Raw genomic sequence first — 26,256 nt, forward strand, 5'->3', positions numbered from 1 at the left:
TCTGACACCTAACCACAAGCCATAATAACAGAGCAACCTTCTCTCCCCATCCTTAGATGTGGATGCCAAGCCAGGATTCACTCGACCAAATGAAGATGTTTACAGGGTAGGTGTCTGTATCTGAACAGGTCATGTTGGCCTCCCTGTACAGCCCATGGGAAAAACTCAGCTCTTGGACTGAACTCCTCCTACAGGACATGTCAAAAGGAGGTAAAATGAATCACATCCTACAAGTGCCAGCTCCTGGTCCCCACCTGACAGGAGTTCTCCAGGACTCCTGTTTCTCTTTGCTGGGTACATTCAGGGTTTTCCCTCCAAGAGTTAGACCTTAATAACACAGGTGAGACAAAACCCACACTGTCTAACATCAGCTTAATCTACCCAGTTCAAAAATGAGTAACAAAGCACTGTTTGTGCAAGTTCCCAGCATTTCCCACTCAATAAAGGGGGTGCCTGATCCCAGGTAACACCAGTCCTCCACATAACTGCTTTCAGTTACATGACTCCTATTAGTGTGTTTATTTCAACATTATTTGTCAGCTTGCAGTTATTCCTTCAGTACTTTTCCCCTCGGATGTCACAAGAATTGCCTGACTCTGGATAGCAATTCTTCTCATCAGCACAGACACTCTTTTTGTTGCCAGTCTTCAAAAAAGACCTACCAAAAGATCTCTCTCTTTAGGTGTGACCTATATATTTTCTTCTACCTTATTTCCTTAAGTTTTCAACTTCCTAAACCTTTTTCATTTTGTCCTACACTTAAAAATACTACCCAGTATCTGCTGAAACCTGTGAATCTTCATTTGACTTCAAAACAAGCCACCTCCTCAGGTTTATCACTCCTATTATCTACAAGCAGAAGTAAGAGTCCTCATTTTTACCAGACAGACAAGAAGTAAAGCAATGAATATTCTCAAGTTCCCTAATTCTACTTCTGTTTTATTTCCTCACCTTTCCCAGAAACTGTTTTTTACTTACTTCTAACATCCAATTCCTCTTCTTTCTCCTCCTAAACCATATTCCCAAAGCTCTCCAGAATCCAGACTGACAGGAAAAGGGTTAAAATGTGTTCAGGAAAGGGAGGTAGGTAATTTTTTTTCTATCCTGTGCAAAGCAGACATGGCAAGCTGAACTCCCTCATCCTGTAAGACCAGGCAGTGTCTCACCTCAGCAAAAAGAGAGGTGATATTGATGTACTGTTAGAAATTGGTTCCACACTGAACTAACAAGTCTTAGTTGCTTGAGATGAAATTTATCTCCCCTCTTCCTTCCTCGTATCCTTCCATAACCAGAGTCATCTCTGTTGGCTGTTGGGCATTTGCCAACAAACCCTCAGACATCTCCCAGCAGTTGTAGAACAGAGCTTTTCCAGGCCAAAGTTGTGACTGTATTTATATTCCAACAGCTCTTCCAAAGCTCCAGCTTTGGCATGCAGCTGCCATGTAGCACTCCAGACAAAATCCCTCCTCCTCAAAACTGCTTTTGATGCTGAACATTTTGCTTCAACAACTGATCAACGAATGGCACAGCTAAGAAAAACTCACCAAACACCTTCCCCTGGGGCAAAGTGGGCCCTATTACAGCCTGCTCAGCTGTGAAACCTGGAGATGCTGCTTTAAGCTTAGAGCACTCGGTGATGGCTTTAGTGGTTTGACAAATCTCTCCCAGCAGGAAGGAAACTTTCCATGCCTGGCTGTAGAGTCTTTCACAAAGCTGAAAGAAAATACCACTTATCTAAATTTAACTTGCCATACTTTTAAACTAGTCTGTGTGAGGAAACCTCTTTTGCTTTCATTTCATGCAAAACATTCAATTAAATTCTCTCAGGGAAAAAAAAACCTTCCATACTAAGGCATGTATGCTATTTTTTCTTTCACATATATTTCACTTATCTTCCCACATGGCTCCAAGTGGAAAAACCTTGGTGCAGTGATTATAAACCCACATTAACCTGCTTTCCTTCAGGGGCAAAGGAGATAGGAGAAGCACTGGGCCATTCCTCATCTCCATAGGCAAAGAAACAAGATAGGCCTGGCACGGAGCCCGCCCAGCCAGCCGACCCCAGCAGCCCAGGTTGGGAGCACATTCCACAGGCAGCAGTGCTTCTCGAAGAACTTCCTGCCAATGGCTGCTTGACATTAAAAACCAGCATGATCTAGGTCAAGTATCCCAGTTGACATTAATTGCTATGTTGGATCAAAAAAAAAAAAAAAAAAAAAAAAAAAAAAAAAAAAAAAAAAAAAAAAAAAGAAGCCGGAGCTCAAGTCACATTAGGCATAAAGTAACCGAGGCCAAAACCTTGAATTGTACCCAGAAGCCAAAAGGAAGGCAGGCAGCTGTTGAAGAACTGCCCCAGCGTGTTCTTGCTGCTCCTCCCTGGCCCGAGCAGGGGAGCACTGACCAAGGAACAGCAATTCATGGCCTCACAGAGTCACAGACAGCCCCTGGGACAGCCACCTCTGAGAGCATTCCTCTGTGTCCTCATGGGGGCCTGCTGGCTGTGCCCACCTCAGAAAACCAGCAAGTTACAAAACACTCAGATAAAAAGACAGGTGAAATGCTCCAGAGGCTGGTAAACTATTGTAGCACCAGCCTTTACTGCTTTATCTCTGTTGGCTGCTTCTTTTGTCTCTACACACTCTGAAGGTAAAGCATGTGCCATGTCCAGCTGGAAAGGAAAGATTACCTGGAAAAGCAAGTCACCTTTTGCTTGACCAGAGCACAGGACCAGGTGACTCTCAGTTACCCAGAAAATCCAATGCCAAGGAGGTCAGATCCTGGAATAACTGCTACCATGTGAAGGGTATGTCCTTCCACATATTCTTCCAATTGTTTCTGAAAATGTCTTACAGTAGATGAAGACCATTTTCAGGTACATAATGAATTCATGACAAGAAGAAACAACTACATGAACCCTTACAATTATCATAGCTGAAACAGAAAACAAATATGTCCTTCCACATATTCTTCCAATTATTTCTGAAAATGTCTTGCAGCAGATGAAGACCATTTTCAGGTACATAATGAGTTCATGACAAGAAGGAACAACTCCATGAGCCCTCACAATTCATACAGCTGAAAGAGAAAACAACTATGGGCTCATCTTACTTACCCACACACTTTGAACACACAGCCTTTTATACAATGGGCATAAAAGGAACAAATTAATTTTTAAAGAGCAAAAGATGAAAATATATAGCTGTGCTCCATAACTCATAGCAGATTTCCAAATTGTAATCAATATTTTCTTTTGCATTTAAGAACTGCTGAATCTTAATGCTTTTTAGATGTCCAAGTGCCAGAAATAATAATTTTATTATAGATAACTGTATGTGATTAGAGTTTGACTCTAGTTTTTGAAGTTCTCTGCAAAGGCAATATGGGTTAAGTGCCCATTTGTATTGTTATAAAACTTCTTTACAGTACTGTAATACAATACTCAGGCAGCAGACTCTGAGCTAATATTTAGCACATGACCTGATAACCTCATATAGACCCAAACACAGCTGGAAAACCTAAAGTCTACAGAAAGTTCAACAGTATTTGTATTATTTTATTCAAAAGTTTAAAAATACAGGTGTCAAAATAACTCCTCAAAGCAGGAACAATATTTGAGAAAAGGAACTTATCAGTCCATGGAACTATTCAACAGTTACAGCAGGTGCAGTACCATGGACCACTGACGGCTTATTTAGTCCAATGAAAACATAAAAAGGCTTTCTTTCCCCACATACAAGCTCTGTAGCCAGTAAAAATAACTAGCACTTTGTCCAAAATTTTACAAATAACAGTCTGGGGCCAAGTACAAAGCTATGTCAAGGATAATTTTCTAAAAACGTAGCCAGTGCCATTTAAAAATAAATAATCAAAATCAAATCAACAACAACAACAACACAACCCAAATACAAAACATACAACTAAAACATATTTACTTAAGAAGCTGGGGTGGTTCTTCTACTTTACAGAAAAGATGCAGGTAGGGCATAAAATGTTCAAATATCATGACAATTAAAATTAACTCTAAAAGTACTTGTAGGAAGAAGTGCATAGCATTTCTCCCTGTATGCCAAGAGGAAGCACCACAGTCTGCTTGTGTTACTGGGAGAAAGTCTGGTGACCCTCCCAGCAATTATGGACTGGAGAGATCTTTCCCATCCATGCCCATTTGGACACTAGGAAAAGGCTGTTCACTGAGAGGACAACCACTGGAACAGGCTCCCCAGGGAAGGAAGGGGTCACAGCACCAAGGCTGCCAGAGTTCAAGGAGCCTCTGGATGACACTCTCATCATGTGGTTTAGGTAGTCCTGTGATGAGCAGGGACTCACACTCAGCAAACTCTATGGATCCCTTCCAAATCAAGACATTCCGTGACTTTATACACATATTTTTAGTCACCAAAATGTTCATAAACTATTAAGACTTTTCAAAATGTTTTTCTGATTTGGAAATATCCAATTGTGCTTTTTCTACTCCTGCACTAACAGAAATGCATCAATACTTTGTGATAGGTCCCCTGCAGTCTTCAGAGCAAAGCTCTTGAACACCAGGGGTTGCCTACGGAAATTCCTAATGCAGACAGCTAATCAGCTGCACAGATTAAAGGTGGAAATGAGTGGTCTTTGTAAATTCTTTTTTCGTTTTGTGAGTTGGTTTTGTTTGTTTGAATTAGTTTTGATTACGAGATGCATTCAGAAGTTACTGTAGCAATATCTGCCTTTTCATCCAATACTAAGCTAGAATAGTAATGTATTAACCATGGCAGAGTTCTGTTTCACAAAGAAACAATGTAAAACTGATGAGTCAGGGCTTGTGTTTAAATAAAATTTCCTTCAGCAAAACTGGAGCACAGTATCTCATAAACCTGATTCAGAAACATTCTCTATTTGTGTTTTCTTTACTTTGGAGAAGTGCTAAAAATAAATAAAACTGGAAAATGAAGACAAAATCAAGAGGGCTCAGAAAGCTTCAAACACTGACACAGTCCCTGAGAAGCAACAGTCACCTTTTGGTTCAGAGAATCACCTAACATATGTTACTCATTTAATTTATTAACTTTTGCTTAACCCAGCTCTTGCTGCTGTTCTTGATTACCTACAAGGAGGCTCAGGTGAGCCTACTGAGTAGAGAGACAGCAATAAAATGTGTAAAATAATCATCATTTTCAGTCTCTCCACTTCCACTTGTGTTCTCATGCGAAGCTTTCCTCAGACATCCCCCAGCTCTCCAACTCTGAGCAGTAGCACCACTATTTTCTCATCCTGCAGTGGGCTCAGGAAATGAAGACGGCACCAACATTTACACTTTTAATATGACAAATAACTGCATGTCTCTAAAACTGCTCCCATGAGGGCAATACCACAGCCCTGCCTGCACCAGTGAAGTGGCAGGACTGAAACTGAGCTTAGTATCAATCTGAGAACTTTGTCTTGATCTGTAAGGAGTCACTCTTGCTATTCCCTTGTATTTCCATATCTAATTAAGTGAATATGCCGGAGCTTTCCCTCACATGTGCAATGCCAGCAAAATCTCTTATTATTTGACAGTGATTTAAAATGAAAATTCTTTATTGGGGGCTAGACCAGTGCCACTGGTAGGACTGAATTCTGGCTGCACCAGTCACTCACACAGGTAGCAGAGCTTCTGCCTCCACATGATAAGCTAAAGTAAGAGAGGCACTTTAATCTCTCAGACTAAAACACCTTATAATCTCCAAGTCTAGCAAGAAGAGACATAAACATAAAAACCAAAATAAAGGCTATTTGCTCTATTTTTTCCTAAATATGGAAAAAGTATTTTTTTCCTGTCTGGTGAGAGGGTTACCTGTTGTCATACCTGACCTTGGTTTTGTCCTGTTTCCTCCACAGGCTAATCTCATGCAATGCACTGCCACAAAGATGTTGCCCTTCCTGCTAGTCTTATGCAAGTGTCTTTTTCCAGTTTTATTGTTAAATATTCTATTGTTAAATAGAATACTAAGTTATTATTAAGTTATAATGTTAATTTATATTAAGTAATGTTAAGTATTCCATTGTCTCCATTCAACTAAAACCAGGTGTTTGTCAGTGCTCAACTGAAGTAATGCTGGCATGAGCCTGTGGGACCCTGGGATGGCTCTCTTGTCACAGACTTCCCTTCTGGATGCTCTGGCCAACTTAATACCCCAGACATTTTAGCCTGTCAAATTTTAACACTCCCGTTCTTACCCTGTTTCAGTGTGTGCATGTGGCTTTCTGCTCCAAAACACAACTGAGTGCTATTTCCAGCCACCATTTCTGTGCTCCTGTGTTACAAAACACTCATTAGCATAGGAAATAAAAACCACAGCTAGAACTGGGGGTGGAATCACTTGTTCCCTAGGTCCTCCCAGCAAAAGGAAAGAATAATACACAAGCCACAATAGGACCCTACATTTTCACCAATTTTCATGTAAGGTCCCCCTGAAATCAGTACCTGGTATGGGTTTAAGGGAGTGACTCCCCCTTGGAAAAGGCATATTTACTGCAATGTAGCTATTAAATGGAACAATTAAAACAAATGCTAGCTAGCATATTAGAAACAGTGTGAAATGGTCACAAGCTCAACCTTTACCTCTAAAACAGAGCTCACTTGGTGCAGGCAGTGGGGCTATTTCCCCTGAATTCAGGTGTGCCCCATTTAAGCCTGATGTTCTCTCACACTCAGTGTCAAAACTTATGAGAGCAGGAAGCACTGAAAGCAAACCCGGAGAGGCTTCCCTTAAAAACAAAATAAATATTTTTAAGCATGAAACATGAAATTTGGCATGTTGAAAGAGATGCAAACAGCTATCCCTTTAAAAAGCCTCTTTTAGGAACAAAATATTTCACGTTCCCTCTCTCACAGCTATATGTTCACATGCTCAAACCTATTTTTAGAATGTCCTTCCTAGATTAATTTTTAAACTTGAGTCTGGACACTTCTCACCCTCTCTCTGCCCAGATATCCCTGTTGAGTCTGTTCCACCACTGAAGGCTGCAAGGACATGGAAGTCAGCCTGCCACAGGTTTGCATCCCACCCTTTCCCACTAAAAGCAGAAAAAAATACACAAGGATAGGGAGCCTGTAGAGAGGAACAGGGCACAGCACTTACAGGGCAAGAGCCATAACTTCCTACAGCAGGCATGCTATTACTGCACTTTCTGTTGTCACAGTAGATGATGACTTAAAGCCATCTCATTAAATGCTGCAAGGCTTAAAAAGAAAGGAAAACACAGCTGTTCCCCAACTTTCAAGGAAAAGAGTATAAATAAGCATACCTGCCTTCCTCCATAAAGTAACCAGCCCAGACTTAGGCTTGACAGTATCTCTCCAAGAAAATAAACCCACCAGACTTCATAGGATAAATACATAACTATACCTTCTGGCAGGTCTTTTAACCAAAAATAATTCTACAGCTTTAGCTATGTTAGCTCACAAGTGTGACAATTTTAACCCAAGCCTGTTTATATGCTTTTATTTAGAAGGGTCTTGTACCTGCAAAGTCTGTATACATCACAAATCTTATGAAAGGAAACAGATTTCAGACAACCACTGATGTCAGTGTGAACTATTTCAGGAGTAGTAAGTTGCTTTAGACTAAGCCAGCTCTTCCCATTCCACTTAAAAACAGCTGGGGAAAAAAAAAACCAAAACAATGTAATGGTGATTAAAAGGTAGGGGAGGAGGGATTTAACCAGAAACTTTTCATAAGATGCTCAGTGAGCAATTCCTGTGGACTAAAATTTAATCTGACATTAGTTCAGACTTCTGTTATTCACGTGTGTAGTCCCAAGGAGTGGTAAACAGCACTTGTAAACTGAGAGGAAGCTGTGCCCACAGACCACAGCATATCAAAATACCCAGGGCAGGTCAAATCCAGACAAGTCTCCCAGCCACAGCATGGCCTCTGAACTCCTCAAATAAACTTCTGCATTTCCAAACAAAAACGTGTTCTCCACATTACACATGAGCAATCTGCCAAGACTGAAGAGCACACACGAAGTAGCCAAGGAGAGCTAATAAAAGCACAGATATTACACCTTCTTCTTCTCTTCTGTGATCTCACTTTGGTAATTACCAGCTATTTCTACCTATCTTAAGAGACTCACTTGTAAATAACAAATATAGAAACACACAAGCACATGTACAGGGAGTCAGAACTCAGGAAAGTGAGTTTACGAATTATGTTTACACATTTTTAATGTAGTCTAATGATTAAATCAAAAAGGAAACTAGGAAGGGTATTTGCCCTTATCTTAATTAGCAAGGCTGTTTATGCAGGCTGAAAGGTAAGCATGTGTTTGTTTCTCCATCTCATTTCTATGTACTACAACTGAAGAGCGTTGCATTATTTGAACTCTCAAAATAATAAGTAGCTTCCAAACAATTTTTCCACAAATGATACTTAAAAAATTTCACATTTGATCCATACAAGCAAGACCTATTTTACCCAGAAAGAATAAGGCTCTCACTTACCAGAAAGATTCAAAAGCATGCAAAATAAACACAATTCCCTTCCCAAACTTCTATCAATACATTCTTCCCCCTAAAATTTCTACAAGTAAATTGCATCACTACAAGTTCAATTATGCCAGAAAGTGGCTTTTTGCCCTAATTCTTCCAAACAAGAATGTCTGAGGTGATTTGATTGATATCTTAACTTCAGAATCTAAACTGGGATTGAAAACCAACCAACAAAACACAAACCCTAAATTGAAAACACCTAAAAAGCTGATCACAGTAAGTGCTTCATCCCAGACAGATGGAAGGGGTTCAGGAACTGTAAAACTGGTTCCCATCCATTACTTGCCTCTCACTCACTCTTAGAAGTATTTGCTGTTCCCAGTATCACCAGCTCTACTATACCTTTTTTTTACATCTTCTTTCACATAGTCTTTCTCCTATCTACAAGACATCTGCAATATTCAGAAATATTGCAGTATCTTAAATTACTTTCCTGAATTATTTCAACAACCACTGCTATTTCTACAATGCAGGACAACCTGCCAAAGTTTTCTGAATCCTGAAGATGATGTCCATGGGATATGGGGAAGTTTTTAGATTAAAAAAAAAAAAAAAAAAAAAAAAGAAAAACTACCCATTGGACAGCTGCACCTCCAAGCAACTCTCTCTGCTCAGCAAGGTCCAGAAGTGAGTGAGGAGATGACACAGCCTGATTTGTGCCATCCCCCTGCAGGGAAGGGACCTTCTGCTCAGGCATGGAGCAGGTCACCAGGGTCAGCAGCACCACCACGGATAAACCTGACAAAGTCCACCTGCCACAGCACCAAGCAATAAGCTAACAAAAATTAGATCAGATAGCAGACCTCCAAGTGTTTATAGCCCATGACTCAACTTTCCCTCCTGTACAGTGACCTTTACAGAGGACAGGAAAGGGAGGTGAGCATGCTTATATGTTAAATTCATACAGTCCATTATCCAGAAGAGTAACTGGTATCAGAGGCTCCAAATCTACTTAAGAAGCAGAGCAGCAGTGGCCTATGATATCCCCAGAAGGCCAGAACAGAGGAAATTTGATTGTTTTTGTGCTCCTGGTGTCTTGTGAAGCATGCACAATTTTTCCTCAAAAAGTAACAACAAAGTCATAAGGTAGAAGACACAGAAGTGGTGTGATCATCAGCAGAAAGAGGGTATTTTAAGACCTGCCTTAATGCTCAGGTTCAGTTTTGCAGAGACAGAATACAGCTGACATTTGCCTGGACAAGACATCAGAGCTAGAGGAATACAGCACTGCAACCCAAAATACTCAGCATTACCCCAAAAATAGTGTCCAAATACTGTTCACTTCCTCTGTCAAGTGTTAGAATACTCTGAAAACAAAAGCAGAGCAGGGTAAGGCAAAAGTGAAATTGCCTGGAAAGCCTGAAGGGCACACTGAACAGATCCTTTTTTCCATGTAGGAAATTCACAGTAGAGTATCACTAATGGTAAAACTTGAGGTCCAGAAGATAAAGTTCAGCAAAGTGACCTTTTATGCATTTCAGATCAAAAACCAGTTGGGTCATATGCATGCTCAGATAGCCTTGGGCATATGACAAACAAGCTTTAAAAAAAAAAGGTTTGTGAGCAAGCACTCCAGACAGCTGTGCTCAAGAGCTGTATCCACCAGACACGCTCAAACTTTCATGTTTGATATTGTAATCTACAGACGAGCCAGAGTTCAGTAAACAGCAAATGTGATACTGCACAACCTTGTTATCTTTTCATCTCAACAGTTAAACCTATGTGAGGGAGTGCAGAGAGGTTACAAAATACTATCAGCACAGTGTATTAAATGGTCTTTTTGCATTTATTTTGCAGCAGGATAAAATTTAAGTCAGCAGAGATCTAAACATCGGTAAGTCAGAAGACCAGGGCAGATTGCTGAAACAATCCTTTGGAGTTCCAGAGGCAAGAGGAGATTTTTTTTCAAGAAATTCTGCATTCTTACATGGCCACTGTTTACCAGATTGGAGCAGTTTTGCTTTTAGTATGTTAGCTAAGTTAAAGTGAATGGCAAAGATGCATAGATTCTTTTCTTATTTTTCATAAACAGAATCCAAAGTAACAATTACAGGGATTTTTCTGCTGGTTTTGCCTTTCTTCCCCATAGCCATGCACCTCTAGAGAACCATTATTCTGGGAGTTCTAGGACTTTAACACATGATCTTGAAATTTGGTGAAATTTCAAGATCATATGGAGACGGACTTGGAGCACTCAATAGCACCACTCCTGATTTCAAAACTGAAGGATTTCACACTTATCTGTGGTGTTCTACCTCCCCAACACCCCCAAACCTTTTGGATCATTATATTCTGGTTTTGAACTTTAGCTTATCTTTCTCACATCTCACCCAAAGAGACTTTGCTATCCACCTTCTGAAAGCACCTTTAGATCATTTCAATTTATGGTTGTTAATATAAATTCAAGAGAAAACAAGCTACTGTCCTATCTTCACACTCTGGAAGAAGAGAATAGAACCTGAAACCTTCAGCTTTTGCAAAAACTAGGGAGGGCAAGGGGTGCTTTTGAGTTTGAGTATCTCCACAATCTAGAAATAATCAAATAAGACTACCTATTGAATTAATGAGCATTTGAAGGATATTCTCATTTGCATAATTACTTTAGCATATAAAATTCAAGTAACCAGAAGAAAGTTAGCTACCTCAACAGTGAGGAGCCCAAATGCTTCTCTTGTTAGATGAGAGAAATGACAAAAACCAAGTGCTCTGCAATAAAAGGTAAACACAGCCAGCAGTCCTTGTTGCCCAAATGGATCCAGAAATCTGAGCAGACAGTTGTGTCCACGTTTCACATAGGTTTGTCCACTGCAGGACTGGCAGAACACCCTTGCTTGGACCCCCCAAGCCAGCAGGGATGTCTGCTTCTCCATCAGGAAGCTGCAATCCTAGGAAAACACCATGAGATGAAAAAGGTGTGGGAAAAAGTTTTTTGAGGTCTTTTTCTTCTGTTTAGTATGACACTTGTCACGTACTCGTCTCTTTGCCAACTACAAAAACTCCTGAGTGGAGGGAGAAAAAAAAAAAAAAAAAAAAACAACAACCCACTCAGGCAAGCAATTTTTTTCCATAAATGATAAGCAAAACAACTACAGTCAAACAAAGTTGAAGGCTACTGGCAAGAAAATAGAGGCCTAGGCCCAGCTCTTCCTGTTGCCTGAGAAATGAAGGCAGAAACCAGTATCTTGATGTTCTTCCCTGCTGTTTCATGCTGCTTTCTCACTGTATTTCTGCAGCAGTGGGAATAAAGACAAAAGGAGCACCAAAGAACAAAGCCTGAATCTCATTCTGGCAAAAACAAGGAGGGGGAACAAAAGACAGGGTGGAAGTGGATGGACTACTTATAGCAATTATTGTCAAACATTTTTGCACTTCCTTCCTTAATGTAGCTCCTTTGTACACAAAGGCCTCCAAATAGTTCTGAGAGGTTCCCTTTGTAAAACAAGGAGAAAGGAAAACTGTAATAAGACTATGCAATGAAGATAAATCTTCCCAATAATGCAAGCTCCAGGAAACACATGGAGGTCAAATAAAACTATTATTTGCCTTTTCAAACACTATTTTCTTCAGCTGCTAAATAAAAACATTATGAAGCCATTTTACACAGTAAAATTTAACCTTCTATTAACCTTCCATATTAAGTAAACAAACCTTTCTAGCCAATAAGCATCATTGTGAACTCTCTGGGATGATAAGCAATACCTTAATTACATTCATTTACATGACTTTGAAATTGTTCCAGACCAAAGTCAACAACTACAAGGTCAAAGAGTATGGAAATCTAAAATAAGGAGAAATCCATAGTCGGCCAGTTCACAAGGATTGTGCAGCATCTTTCTAACCCACTTTGCAGAGGGTCAGGGATATCAATCAAGTACTCACTTTTCATCAATTAGATCAAAAAAGCAAATCCTCTAAAACACCAAAGATAGAGTCCATTCCTTCTTTTTTTTTGAGGACCATGCAAAGTTGAAAGCAATGGACACTTCAGAATTGTTTCTAATGCCTAATGGCCAATCCAGCTGTATTAACACCTCATGCAAATGTTTTAGAATATTCTAAATGAAAGGCACAACATAAAATACACTTTTAAAAAATACATCCATATCACTGAGAACTACTGAAGATTTGGTATAGTGCTTTTATACTTGGGAAGCTGACAAGTTTGCAACTTTTAGAATGCTACATGAACACCTTCATTGCTTCATCCATGCTACACTTAGAGTGGGAAATGCCAATAATGCTCCAACAGCAATTACAAAAAACTTTTTTAACAATGACTGTTGCAAGAAACTTCATAAAACATGACATGCCCTGAAACAGCAGAAAAGTACAGACACAGTCCATCCATTCCTAAGATATTAGATAATGGCTCAGATATGATCAATAGCAATCAAATTAGCCAGAATGGAGCACACATGCACACTGCACTGATGGATCATTTCAAGACTACATTTTGTGTATTATAACCATGAAATTATTACAAATATACATATACAAAAATCTAAAGTACAGCTTTAGGATTTAGGCAGTCCAATATTGATACACTGCAGCTGACAACATTTTCTTATTATTAAATTAGATAAATTTCCCTGCATTCTACTTTACTAGCAAAGCACTTTTTATACAACTCTCAAGCCAGCAACCTTCTACAATTTAAGTGTGATTTAGTGCAAGAGAAGCAATGAGTATTATAAAATTTATGCTTGTTCACCTTCTCTCCCCACAGAGAAGGGCAAGACGTTTTTTCATGTAAATATGTATTAGATCCAAATCATTTAAATAGATATTATTCCACAGAGAACATGATGCTGCATATGCCCATTTCAGCTCCATGTTACTAAATAAACTGCAAGATAATGATGTTGCCTTGCTCATCCTAAAGGACACTGTAAATATTTCTAGGCATTTCAAAGAGAAGTAAAAAGAAGAGACATTCACAAGAAAAAAAGAAAAACTAGGATGGCTCTTACAGAGCTTCCTAAAGTGAAGACAAGTTACTGGCAAATTAGGAAATCTCTTTAGGAACAGGTCACAGCTGCCACAGAAAAAATGTAACTCAGATATACGGAATCTTTTCAGTGTGAATAGCATATCATTGCTATCATCCAATTTCATTTTCCTTTAAATGAAGAAGGGAAAGATAATCACATTTGCAAGGAGAAAACCAAGAAACTTTAGACAGGTGACTACTTCTAAAAATTAACATAGAAATGCTAAATGCAGGGTGCCAAATGCTAATTTGTCTCTAATACGTCTCAGTTATATTTAGCTACAAGTGTCACTGCTTGAATGGAAAAGAGACAGAACAGGGAATCCTTAAACAGTGCCTTAAAAATTAGAGCTTTAAGCATGACTTTCAGGTCAAGGCATATATCTCCCTGCTTTTCACAAAATGCAACTGAAGTTAATCACCATCTTATATAAAATGCAATATAATTAACAATTTATTTCTATGCCATGTATATATTTAAAGTGAGGACGACTGTCATTTGACTTGAAGCCATCACTAACCATTTGGGCCACAGTCAGTTATCTTACAATACAGTCTGACCTCTACTTGATTTTAAAATAGGATAATCACCTTCAACTGTGTATGAACCTTGAACATTATCAAAAACAGTTTTATTGCATCAACGATTTATTAATAGTCTTATATTAATAGTAATGTAGCTTTGACTTTACAAAGTCATAAAGATGACGAGAAACACAGTCAAGACTTATTGTGCTACCTATTTTATTTTAGGCTTCTAAGGCAACCTCATGACACAATCAGAAAAACTATCCTGAAAGCAAGAGCTACAAAGGAAAAACAACAGAATACGCATGTATCGTCCCAGTTCAACAGCAGAGCAGGAAGGATACAGGCAGCATAATGAGTTCAGACAAATGCTGGAACCTTTCACGTACCAAAACTGTCCTGCAGCCAGCTGTGCTTGGAACTGCAGGAGTGCTCGTGCTGAGACAGGTGAGCTCTGGGCAGCAGCAAGGAAAGGTAAAGGTGTGAGCCCGACGTGGGAATGTGCTAAACCAGATTCCCCTTCCAAGGAAAGCGCTGCGGAACGCCCAAAGCCTCCCATTCAAAACAGCCCTGAGCAAGGAGGAGCAAGGAGGAAATGTTCCTCCCCGAGTGCTTCTGGTTCCCAGCTCTCACCCTGCCGTGTGTGCGGTCACTTGTGGAGCTGCTGGCCCCATTGCACCACAGTTCAAACAAAGAGCGGCGAAGAAAGTACAATATTCTATAACTGGCATTTACAGCATCGGCCTTGGACTCCTAATCTTTACCAGACGGGCACACAAATCAATCTATCAGCTCATAAAGGTATGCTTTTTAACCTCCAAAACAGATGGGATTGGCCAGAAACGTCTGGCATGTCAAACTGCTAATCGAGGCTGCCCTTTGCACAAAATAACCCACTTAAGTTGAGGCATGGTTGCACTGTAACAGACATTAGTCTGTGGGAAACCCATTTAACTGTCACATACTCCCGCCACTCTTGCTCTCCCTTAATTAAGCCTAATGCCTTATGCTTTGACCTTTTGTTCTAGCCTATTAACCCTATCTAGTACAAGTTCAAATATGTTAAACCTAAAAGTTTGCTTTTAATATTAAATGCCGAGCTGCAGAAAGAGTGAGGGATGCTTCTCTACCTTGCAAGTTACCAACCCCTGTGTTAGTCCCCAAAGACAAAATATGTTCAAACACTGATCAGTTTCACAACAAAAAAAGTGGAGTTTCTTCCACTGGCATAGTGGAACATGCCAGATATTTTTCCTCTTCAGAGGAGGGTGAGGGAAAAAAAAAAAGTGAAACTTCCACAAGCAACTTCATATCCTCAGGCTTTTGGGTTTTTATCCAACAAGAAAAGCACATGCTATCAGCCAAGATCATACTGCACTCATTTGCTATTCTCTGAAACCCATCATTAAAAATAAGACATAATTGGTTTACAGTGACCAATTTCTCCTCAATTAAAGGCTGCCTCTGCCAACCCTCCTCACACTGAGTCACCATCTTGTTCCTTTGACAAGATACTCACACTATTAGTATGTAATTCTCATATGCATCTCCAGGTGAGTTGCATCCTTTGAAGTTTCTCAGACTTGCACAGACTTAAACAAAGACATAATTTATTCATTCTAGCTCCACACTTTTCCTCTTATGCAAGCTCAACTAAAGCATGGCTGCCTTCTGCTCCACTATCTCCTAATTCACAAAGGTTACACAGCACCAACAAGGCCCGCAGATATGTTTTTAAAGCAGCACTCTTTTGGAGAAAGTCTACCCTAAGGGTCCAGAGCTCTGACTTAAACAAGAACTCTAATCCCAGTGACAAAAACAAACCTCTGATCAAGACACTACTGGACTCCACAACGAAGCTATTTATGCATGCAAGCAAGCTTGGTATACCAACAGAGGTATTCCACAATTAATGCTCATAACTAGTAAACAAACCTATTCCCCACTCCAAAGAAAAAAACAACAATGACTGCCCATAATTGCTTTATAATATAGGTTAGAAACAGAAAACAGAATGCAAACTCTGTGGAGATTACCAGCTATGTGTACACTGACAAACATGTTCTCAAATCTTTAACTTGACCACCTTACTGACAAGTTGAACATCCTTCTTTAGAGTTCATGCTTCTGGAACTCTGACTAAATGGAATTCCTTTTACACACAGGAAACAATCTTGAACCAAAGCTCTCAATTACTCTGAAGATGTGAAAGATTTCAAAGGGCTTGTTCCCACAAAAGCCACTGTCCACTAAGTTCTACTAAAGCTGTATAAGAGACCATCTGCTGCTGATCACAACAATTCTCCAGTTTTAAATTGCTAATTAATTAATTATGTTTTAATTCCAAAGTGCCTGTCTTACTGATTCTGAGACCAGCAAGTAATACCATTAACTTTTCTGTAAATACAATTGCTCAGACAACTATAAGAATTTGAATGTTGCACTACAGCAACATTCAACTTCTTTCTTTTGAAAAGTCAAATAGAAAAAACATTGTGGGGGAAAAAAAAGATTTCTAATCTCAATTTCTGGTTATTTCCAAAGCACTGATTCTGGTTAAATCCAGATCCCTACAATTTAAAAAGTGCATATATTTTTCTAGTTATTTCACTTGGCTATATTCTATTGTGTTGGAGATGCTCAAACAGCACTACACAGACCAATGTTGTATTTGAGTAAAGTCAGGCAACGCATGGAATTATTAAAAATAAGAGAAAAACACATCCCTGCATCTGCAATCTGTGTCATTACAGCGGATATGAGGAAGCTCTGCAGGCTGGGATTTGGTATGACTGCCTCCAGCTTCTAGACCTTCCCTACTAATGCTCACAAAAGTTGCCACTGGAGGCAATGCAAATGAGTCCTAAGAGAGACAAGAAACAAAACAACAACTGCTTGTCAACCATTACATGCTCAAATTGTATTCTTTATGCTCATCAGCATTCTCAAGTTCTTAGGCACGCATGCAGGCCCACCGAGGACAGTGGGGCTACTCAAGTGAATAAAATGACTCACAAACCAAAGTGCATACACATAAGCAATCACTGGACAACACTCAGGGAATTATTCCCTGGTATCAAAGAGAAATAGGATTTAGGAAATGGGAACCAAGGGAGCAGATCTGAACCAAATGACAGCGATGCTAAATGTCTACAAGCCATTGTAATGTAATATCTAATAATGATTTTACTGTGACGGTCCCTTGCCACACAAGCTCAATTTGGAGCTGTTTTATTTAAAAAATAACAGAGATGGTAACACAGTGTTATTTAATCTTCTCTTTCACTCTGAAATTACATGTAAATCAAGTTCTTCACTATCTAGCTACTTCCCAAACAGGTGGGCTAAATCTCCAGAACTTAACAGCAAATTACACACAAAAAGTTCAGATGTTACAAAAATACTTATTTTTCTTTAATCAGCACACATATTAAAAAGAAACCCAAGTCTTACAGTAAAAGAGAGGGATTAACTTGAACATTTATCACTTCAAAACATATTATAATCCTAAAAGGCTTATACAAGGCACACAGCTGTCTGACAGCTTCGGCAAGACAAAGAACAAACTCCAAACCAAAGAGACAAGGTAAACAACCCAAACAAATCATTTACCTTGAATGTGGTTCCATTAGGAAAGCTCTTCCTTCAGGAGTCCAAGGATGCAGTAATTGTCTTCCTCAAAAATTTCATGCTTGATCTGAAAAGAACAGCAGAAATTGCCCTATGAAATTCTGCAAATCATTCTTTCCTACCTAATATGCCTTGATCTACTTTCTTACTGTTGGTGTAACGAGAGCAATGCTTTATTTTGTTTAGTACAAACAGCAAATAACATTTTCACATCAGAAGAAAAACGTAGTTCCAAATCTCAGAAATCAAAACCTTCCAGACAGAACCATGAGTAAAACTAGTAGAAACAACTCATGGTGTCTGGACTTGTACTAAGGGACATTATTCTGCAAGAACAAAATCCACATTCAACTCTAAGCCAGAATCCTCTTTTCCTTCCTTTCATTCAAAAAACAGCTGTGACATGAAAGCCCTCCTTCCTATGTAGTGGTTACCGCTTAACACTTCAAACTTGCACCTATGAACATCAAAATCAGTTTTTAAAGAGCGTCTCTTAATTTACATATACATAAGGAAAAGACAAGAGTATAGTATAACAGGTGGCTAAATGCAACAAAATTTGTTCAAAAAGAAAATAAACGAGCAGAAATTGTAATATTTGCTTTTGAGAGATTTAAGAATAGTATATAACACTATTTTGTTTTAGTTAGAGAATGTTATTCATTACAATCCCAACCTTAAAAGCTCTTCTCAGCACTTGTCCATTATTCTTAAGTGAAATTTTGTTAAAGGTTGTAAACTTAGAGCTAGCCCAGATCATTCTTATTTCTACTATTTCAGCCTTGTTGTTGTGACAAGCCTCACTATTAAAGGTCTTTTTTTGGCTATCACCAAAGCAGCAAGCTTATTATGCATGGAGTCAACTTTAGATACAATAAAATACACTTTAAAAAATTAAAAAGAAGATACTTTCCCCACCACTAAGCTGAACTTTCCCTTCCCTCCTTCTGCTCGGCAATAGGAGAGTTCCTCTCCTTATTTCAACACCTTTAGCCTCCGTTCCCACAAAAAATGTTTACAAAAGCTTTTTAAACACAGAATTTCTCTAGCATGGAGGACCCTGCAGGTGGGTCCAGGTGGGTAGGATAGAGGGGAACAGTGGGAAGTGTGTGTGCTGGGGCACATCTGAGCATTTCCCCCTCCACAAAACCACCTGGGTCCAAGCCAGATTAGAGAAAACATCCAACTCTGACCACTGCAATGTGCTTGCTAACTAGAAAAAGAGGTACAGGTGTTGATCAACGGGTCATCATCCAAAAAAAACACCTATTCAAAGCTTGCAGGGACATGAAATGACAGCAGCATGCTGGGCTACTGCCAGCACCAAAACCCAACAAAAGATGCCCAACAATAGAGCCAATTAAGCTGAAAAATAAGTAAATACCCTGGAATACTACATGCAGACACTATTTTAAATAATTCTTCCACACAGATAACAAAATGAAAAGGTAAGTTGCACCACAGAAGGGGTGCAGTCCTCAAAATTTGTATTTAGTAAGGGGAGGAACAAAGATCTACCATCACAGTAGAAATTAACAGAGAAATGACAGGTACAGTGACAAAGATGCAAATAAACAAACACAGTTCAAAGCCTTCTCAATTCCATTTTACTGAAAGGGTAAACAAGCTGGATCTGGAATCTTTTATAGGCAATGAAAAACAGGACAAGAGGTCCCAAAAAGCAGAAGAAAGCAGCGTTATTAAAAAAAACAAGCCATCTGAATTTGAGAAAAATAGTTTAAAACAGTTAAAAGAAAAATCCAAAATTACTGCTCTGTACTATAGACGTAGACGAAATGTTTTGAACTTAGTCATTCTTAGTTCCAGGAGAAGAGAGATTGCTATGTAGTAGGGAAAAACACAGAACAAACACAAAACCACACTCCATACAGTACTGCCATCAAGGTTCCATGTATAGATGGGATTTCCTTTAGGTCAGCATTCAACAGTCGTTTTTGTATTATTCCAAGTGACTACAAAAGGTTTATGAGAGTTTAGAGAAAAGACAATAACAGAATTTGTTACTTCTGGGAAAAAAATCCGTATTTCTTCAGTAGGTTTTAAAAACTGAAGAGAAAAGAAAAACTTTTCTAGAGTAATATTTTATTCCCAAACTCCTTGCATCTGAACCACTCACTTTACACACATTATAGTTTTTGGAATGTTGATCTGTGTTGTTTCATGGACTACCAAAAGCAGGGTATGTGATAACACAAACACCACCACCAAGGCCATCTCCTGGGGCAAGAACCATCATTTCTTCCTACATCTGAGGCAAGCCCTGCTTTTGACATCACTGAAAAGCCTTTGCAGTTCACCTTCCCCCTCTCTTTTCACAGTGATGGGGCACAGAGAAGAAGCAGAAAGCAGGTAGATATGAATCTTAAAAGTTTGCTATGGAAAAAAAATCATAACAACAATACCAACTCCAGGACCAATGAGAACAAAAATATGGTTCATCTGTGAGCAAGATGTAAGATCCATAAGCAAGATTTACTTGCTTGGATACATTTCAACACAGAACTTCATGGACTATTTTTGGGGCAAATTAAATACTCCCTTACTTGTTTTCAAATAATAGTTTCATCCAAGACTGGAACACATTTTACATCTAGCACCTGATCTCTCTGCAAGGACTCCCTCACAACTTCCTTTCTTGAGAGGAGGAAGATCATCCCCTCAGAAGTCTTTCCCAACACCCAATTTCTCTCCTACATTAAACTCAGTCTTAGAAACCAGTGACTAAAACAGAAGATCTGTAGCTTCTGCTTTTAATCTTGATTTTGTCTACAAGCAACATTGGTTTTCCTCTGCTGAAGGCAATTTGGAAATAAGTGGTATGAAAACAAAATTTCACTCAAGACAGGCAATTAAACAAGAGCAATGAGCTCCAATAACAATTTAAGTATGAGAAGACTATGCCAGGAGGGGTTTGACCCAAGCTAAGATGTCTAGCAACTGCTTCTTCCCCTTTCTACACATGAATATTTATTTACATGAGTTTTAGTTTCTATTCTCCTTCTTCAACAATCAAGCCAAGTGACCTGCAACAGACAGCCAAATAAATTACCAAATTAATTCTTTCAAGTGCTAAATAGGTCTGTGAGCATTTCCAAGTATTTGAAATAAATAATCCAGAAACCCTAAAGAGCAGGCATTCCTCTTTAAAAAAAGTCTCTCTGCCCACTTTTCCCAAGGAATATCTTCCCACTGGGAAGCACATGAGTTTTCACATGATCCCAGATGTTCGCCCAGAAGTACTGGGTGCCAACCCTTGTACGCTGCTCTCTAATTCAGTCTTTTCCAATGCAACTAGTGAATCTCTAACACCAAAATGTGGAAAAGCAATGCCACAACCCTGTTAAACACTTCCCCCCAGTTCTCCCCCTGTTTGCTGCAGGCAGGCCAGCACAGCTCAGAGTTACTGCTCTTATCGTTTTGGCCTGTTGGCAGGAAGAAAGAGCAAACCACAAATGCTGTTACCATTAACCTTTTTGTCTTTAGTTCAAGGCTGTTTAGACAGACTGTGAAATTTATGCTATCTTTTTTGTACTTTTATGCATATTCTTTCACACCTTCTCCTCTCGCTCAGGCTTCACTCCCTACCTACCTTTCTGCTTGTTTGTCATTGCCTGCCCTCCTGAGCAGCAATGGTTTATACTTCAAACTTCGCACTTCTGGTCCCAAAAGGGTATTTAAGCTTTTTAATCCACAGGATAGCTATCCTATTAACCCTGCCCCCTGCTCATCACCCAGCCCATCACTCAGCAGGTGGGAGATGATGCAAGCACCATGCAAGGGGAGGGGTGGCCACCAAAGCCCCCCATGGAAAAGGGGTTGTGCCCCCAAACCAGGCACCCAGCTAGGATCCCCACACTTTCCCCAGGCTCTCTTCCGGATCCCCTCCACTCCCTGCACATTCACTCAGAGGGAAAAGACCCCACAACCAACAAGACTTTTGGGGTTTGAGGTACAGGTAAGCTCTGAAGAGACTATTATCTTCTAAGAGAATAATCCAAAGATCTTATGGTCTTCATGTCTCCTCTGACAGCTCTGCAAGGAGGTGTCAAGCACAACCCCGGAGCAGGACAGCTGACTGGGGGAAATGCAACTCCCTGGCTTTGCCTTGGGCAAGTTTATACATGTGCTTGGCACCGTGCAGAACAGGGTTTATCTTTTATTGTAGCCGTGGCCTGAACTGTCCCTGGTAAAGTTAACAGAGCTCTCACTGCTAGTGATTATAAAGCTGGCACTATAGAAACTTCTTGCCAATGCTCAAAGCCTGAAAAATAAAGTTTGTTCTGAAGAGACAAAATAAGCTTTAAGCAAGCAAGACTTCGTCAATTCTTTTAAGCAAATCCTGCAATAAGCAAAACCACAAGCAAATATGAGCATCATAAAGTTAAGTCATGTTTGAATTAACTGAATCACTTGAAGTTTTTCTTGATGCTTTTTACAGGACAAATTTACCCCAAACACTGCAGGTGATACAGCCAGTGATTAGATCACCCTTTTAAGTTTACAATATAAAAACATTATTTACTTTTACTTCTTTATCAACATAGTTTTTATGACTGTAATAAATTTTGGTTAGCACATCTTTCACTTCAGAAAAAGAAACAAGCATGGGAAGCAGAAAAGAAGAGCATGTTTTCATCTGCAATTTTCTGCCAAAAGACTAAAAGGGAAAAAACCCCAAAAACCTCAGTCCAGCATGGTTTGGCATTTGACTGCATGCTGTATTCTGTGCATGCATGGCCTAAAAAACCTGAAAGCCATTGATAGCTCCTGCTCATTAGATAACCCAGAAGCACAGGCCAGTCTAGCGCAGGTCAGATTTCACCCCTGCCCAAAACAAGCAGTCACTACTCCCTGCCTCCTCCACGGCACACTCAGAACACAAACACCCTTACATACACATTTCACTCATGACTAACTCGCTGCCTTGCTCTGGAGTCCATGTCAGCTCTATCTCAGAACCACTGACAGAACAACAAGTCAAACTTCTCCACCACAAGTTTGGGAACACAGAAGCAAAAACCCCAAAGCTGCCTGAGCACTGTTCTTGATGAAAACTTCTGCCTTCCAAGATGTTAGCTACTCGTGCCCATAGAGCAAAATTACTCAGATGCCATTAAATCTGATCCCAACCACAAGATATCCTCAGCTCAGAGAGCTTTTGTCATCTGGCATCTTAATGTGTCACTCTCTCATGTGTTCAGTCAGCCCTGGAAGCAGCAAATCGCATTTGTGTATTAAAGAAAATGTTCCCTGCTCGCTCAGGAATACACATCCCCCCTTCCACAAGTGACTGCTTCCTCCCCACAGCTCCTCGCAGATTGGATTCGCACTCTTTGTTAAATAAAGCTTTACGGTATCTCTGAACATTTATAGTGCCATGACTCAGTTAAATTCTAATCAGCCTGTGAGCTGTCTGACACTGCAGCAGGTCCCCTCAAAATAAAACGAGGAATAATATAGTCTCCAGATTCCAGAGAGATGAGGCAAAAGAGGACAATTTCCACTTCAGCCTGCTTAACAACAACATAATCCCAAAGCCAGGAATCCCACTGTTTGTTTTTTCCAACACCTTCAACATGTGTCAAGCATTTTATCTGAATCCTTCTTTAAATTAAAAGCCCAGTAAATCAGCATGATACACAAGACCGAAGAAGAGAGGTGCAGCATAGACACAAGGCTGTCTGCTCGCTACAACGCTGCCCCCGTTTTGCCTCTAGTCTGTTTCCTTATGTTTCACTACCTTCCAACTTAATCACCCACTGACACTTCGAAAGAAGAGCCTCAAACAACACGTTCTGTAGGGAAAAACCAAGGGTGGAAGTGGGAGGAAGAAAAAATTTTAAAATTCACCTTTAGAGGGCTTCGGGGACACACCAAAAAAAAAAAAACCACACCACGTCTGGAAAAGTAACCTTTAGTCTAGAAGGGAAACAGCGACGTCCCTAAGGAGCCCGGAGCGATGAGAAGGCATCTTTGGGGGGCGCAGGGAGCCGAGCCCGAGCCGCGGCCGAGCGGGGCCGGCGGCGGCAGCCCCGGGCTGGCTGCGGGCCCGCAGGTGGCGGCGGGCGGGCAGCGCCAGGGCCGGCAGGAGGCGGCGGGGGCGGCGTGGCCTTGCCCGCAGCCCCGGCAGCGAGGCCGCGCCGCCGCAGCCGCTGCGCACCGGGGAGCGCCCGGCCCCGGGGACCGCTGGCACCGGCCCACCCAAAGGGGGGCCCGGCCGTGCGCTCGGCGAAACGCCGGCGGGTCCCGGGGGGACGGAGTAGTAACTTTTCCGTGCCGGCGGCTCCCCCGAACCCACCGCGGCCGGGCAAACTTTCCGCCCGCGCCGGGGGTGCCGCGGGGCGGCCGCCGGGCTCACCCCGGCATTGTTCCCCGGTGCCGCCGCCCGGCAGCGCGGCCCCGGCCCGGCCCGCCCCGCTCGGCCATTTCCCCGGCGGAACAGCGCCGCACTCACCCCGCAGCCGCCGCGGCTCCTCCCGGGCGGGCTGCCCGAGCCCCCGCAGCCGCTCCGGCCGCACGCCGCCCCGCTGCCGCGGCCGGTCCCGGCGCTGAGCTCCGGGGGAGCGGCGGCTGGCGGAGCCGAGGCGGGCGGACGGACGGACGGACGGACGGTGCCCGCGGCTGGAGGACAGGACAGGGCTGGACAGGGCAGGACGCGCCGCCTCCCTCCCGCCACCGCCGAGCCCGCGCGTCCCCCCCGCCCCGCGCATCCCCGCGCACATACAGGGCGAGCCGAGCTCCGCTGCGCTGCTCTCCGCGGCTCGGGGCTCTGCTGCAATGCCTGCGAGGCTGACTTTCAAAGCCTAACCCGCAGCCGCGATCCTCCCTCTCCGCCTTCCACCTCGCCCGCCGCGGCGCAGCCCGGCCCCTCCCCGCGCCGCGCCATTCATCTCTCCAGCCAAGTTTCTTAACCCTTTGGTGCCCTCCCGGCAGGAGGCAGCGCGGGATGCGGGAAGCAGGGATGCGCCCCCCGCCCCGCCCCGCCCGGCCAGGGCAGGGCAGGGCGGCCGCGCCGCACGTACGCGCATCCCATCCCCTCCTGCCCTCTCCAATTAATCTCACTGAAGTCGCGGAGCCCCCGGGAAACAAACTTACGAGCGACAGCACCGGAGGACCCGTATCTTAATGAAAGCGGCAGTGGCTTAAAAATAACGCTTTTTTTTCTTGTTGTTGCTTTTTTTTTTCTTTTTTCTTTCCCCCTTTGGCTACTTTGGAATAATGGGGGGGTGGGCGCTGCTAGTGTTACTGGTACTTATCGGTTTAGAGCTTATGTTTTCGGCATTTCCTCCGAATAACACGCGCTAGAAACTCCAGTGCTATTATTATTGTTGTTATTATTATTGTTATTGTTAGTACCGCTATTTTGAAGGAAAAGCCGGGATGCTCCCGGCACGGGAGGGCAGCGGCCCCGGCACCTGCGGCTGCTCCCGGGCGGCGCTGCCCTGGCCGCGGCCCTGCCGGCTCCTGGCTCGGCTCCTCATCCCCTGCCCAGCCTCCCAGGGCTCCGGGAGCAGGGAGCATCCCTGCCGGCTCCCGGCGCGGCTCCTCATCCCCTGCCCAGCCTCCCAGGGCTCCGGGAGCGGGGAGCATCCCTGCCGGCTCCTGGCACGGCTCCTCATCCCCTGCCCAGCCTCCCAGGGCACCGGGAGCGGGGAGCATCCCTGCCGGCTCCTGGCACGGCTCCTTATCCCCGGCCCCATTCTCCCAGGGCACCGGGAGCGGGGAGCATCCCTGCTGGCTCCCGGCACGGATCCTTATCCCAGGGTACCGGGAGCGAGGAGCATCCCTGCCCGCCCTGCCAGGGCGCCCGGCGCTCCCTGTGCCGCGGGGGAAGGAGGACAGGCGGGGAAAGCGCTTTCAGCATCTGACTGATCAAAGCCATGCTCTCTGCCCACGTGGCAAATAAACACAGTTTGGGAGGGGAAAAATAAAATATAAAACAACACGGAGCTGGGCAGTGCTTCCCAAGAAGAGTCAGCCCTACGTTTTGGTAGGCGACGTCCCCAAACCTCTGCTGCCAGAAATTGCACTGAATGTCAAGTTGTTCTTTAGGCTTTGCTGCCACCAAAGAGAGTAGGCAGAGACACAGGCTGAACTTGGCTGTATAAACGAAGCTACAAAGTGCATGCGACCTTCATCGCACCTCCTGTGTGCCCGTGTTTGACAAACGTCTCGACGTGTCGCTCACTGTCTGCCAAAGCTCTGCAGAGCGCTCCATGATACTTCACTTCTGCGAGTCAAAGACTGACGGAAGAGAAACAAATTTGTTTGCAAGTCACATATAAACTGCCTGGTAATTACTGCATTAACACATGCCAACCTTTTAGTTTGAAAGCTCAGGTAAAATAAATGATCTGCTCAAGCGTCTTTTTAGTAAGGATTAATATTAAAGGAATGTCCACTTTAAAGAAAGCAAAAGGGAGTTACATTTATGAAAAGCTAAACATTTTAACTGAGAGATAACATGAATGAAAGTAGATGTAGGAATGTTAAGCAAAACCTCTTTCACTTTGGAATGTACGGATTGTGTACAGGCTTAGAGTGGAGCTAGTAATGTATTACTTGA

At 42.1% G+C, this 26,256-nt stretch overlaps 1 protein-coding gene across 2 annotated transcripts in view; it reads right to left on the minus strand.

The window, feature by feature from the left end:
- Positions 1-24,491, minus strand: part of NRIP1 (nuclear receptor interacting protein 1) — a 73,344-nt gene extending 48,853 nt beyond the window's left edge. For both annotated transcript variants that reach the window (XM_058045685.1, XM_058045686.1), the window contains exons 1-2: positions 24,415-24,491; positions 17,652-17,736 (exon numbers count right to left, since the gene is read on the minus strand). The gene's annotated coding sequence lies outside the window, so the exon portion shown is untranslated. The remainder of the gene's footprint in view (positions 1-17,651; positions 17,737-24,414) is intronic.
- Between the last annotated feature and the right edge of the window lie 1,765 nt (positions 24,492-26,256).

The sequence above is a fragment of the Melospiza georgiana genome, chromosome 2 (assembly GCF_028018845.1).
Source record: "Melospiza georgiana isolate bMelGeo1 chromosome 2, bMelGeo1.pri, whole genome shotgun sequence".
Classification (NCBI taxonomy): domain Eukaryota; kingdom Metazoa; phylum Chordata; class Aves; order Passeriformes; family Passerellidae; genus Melospiza; species Melospiza georgiana.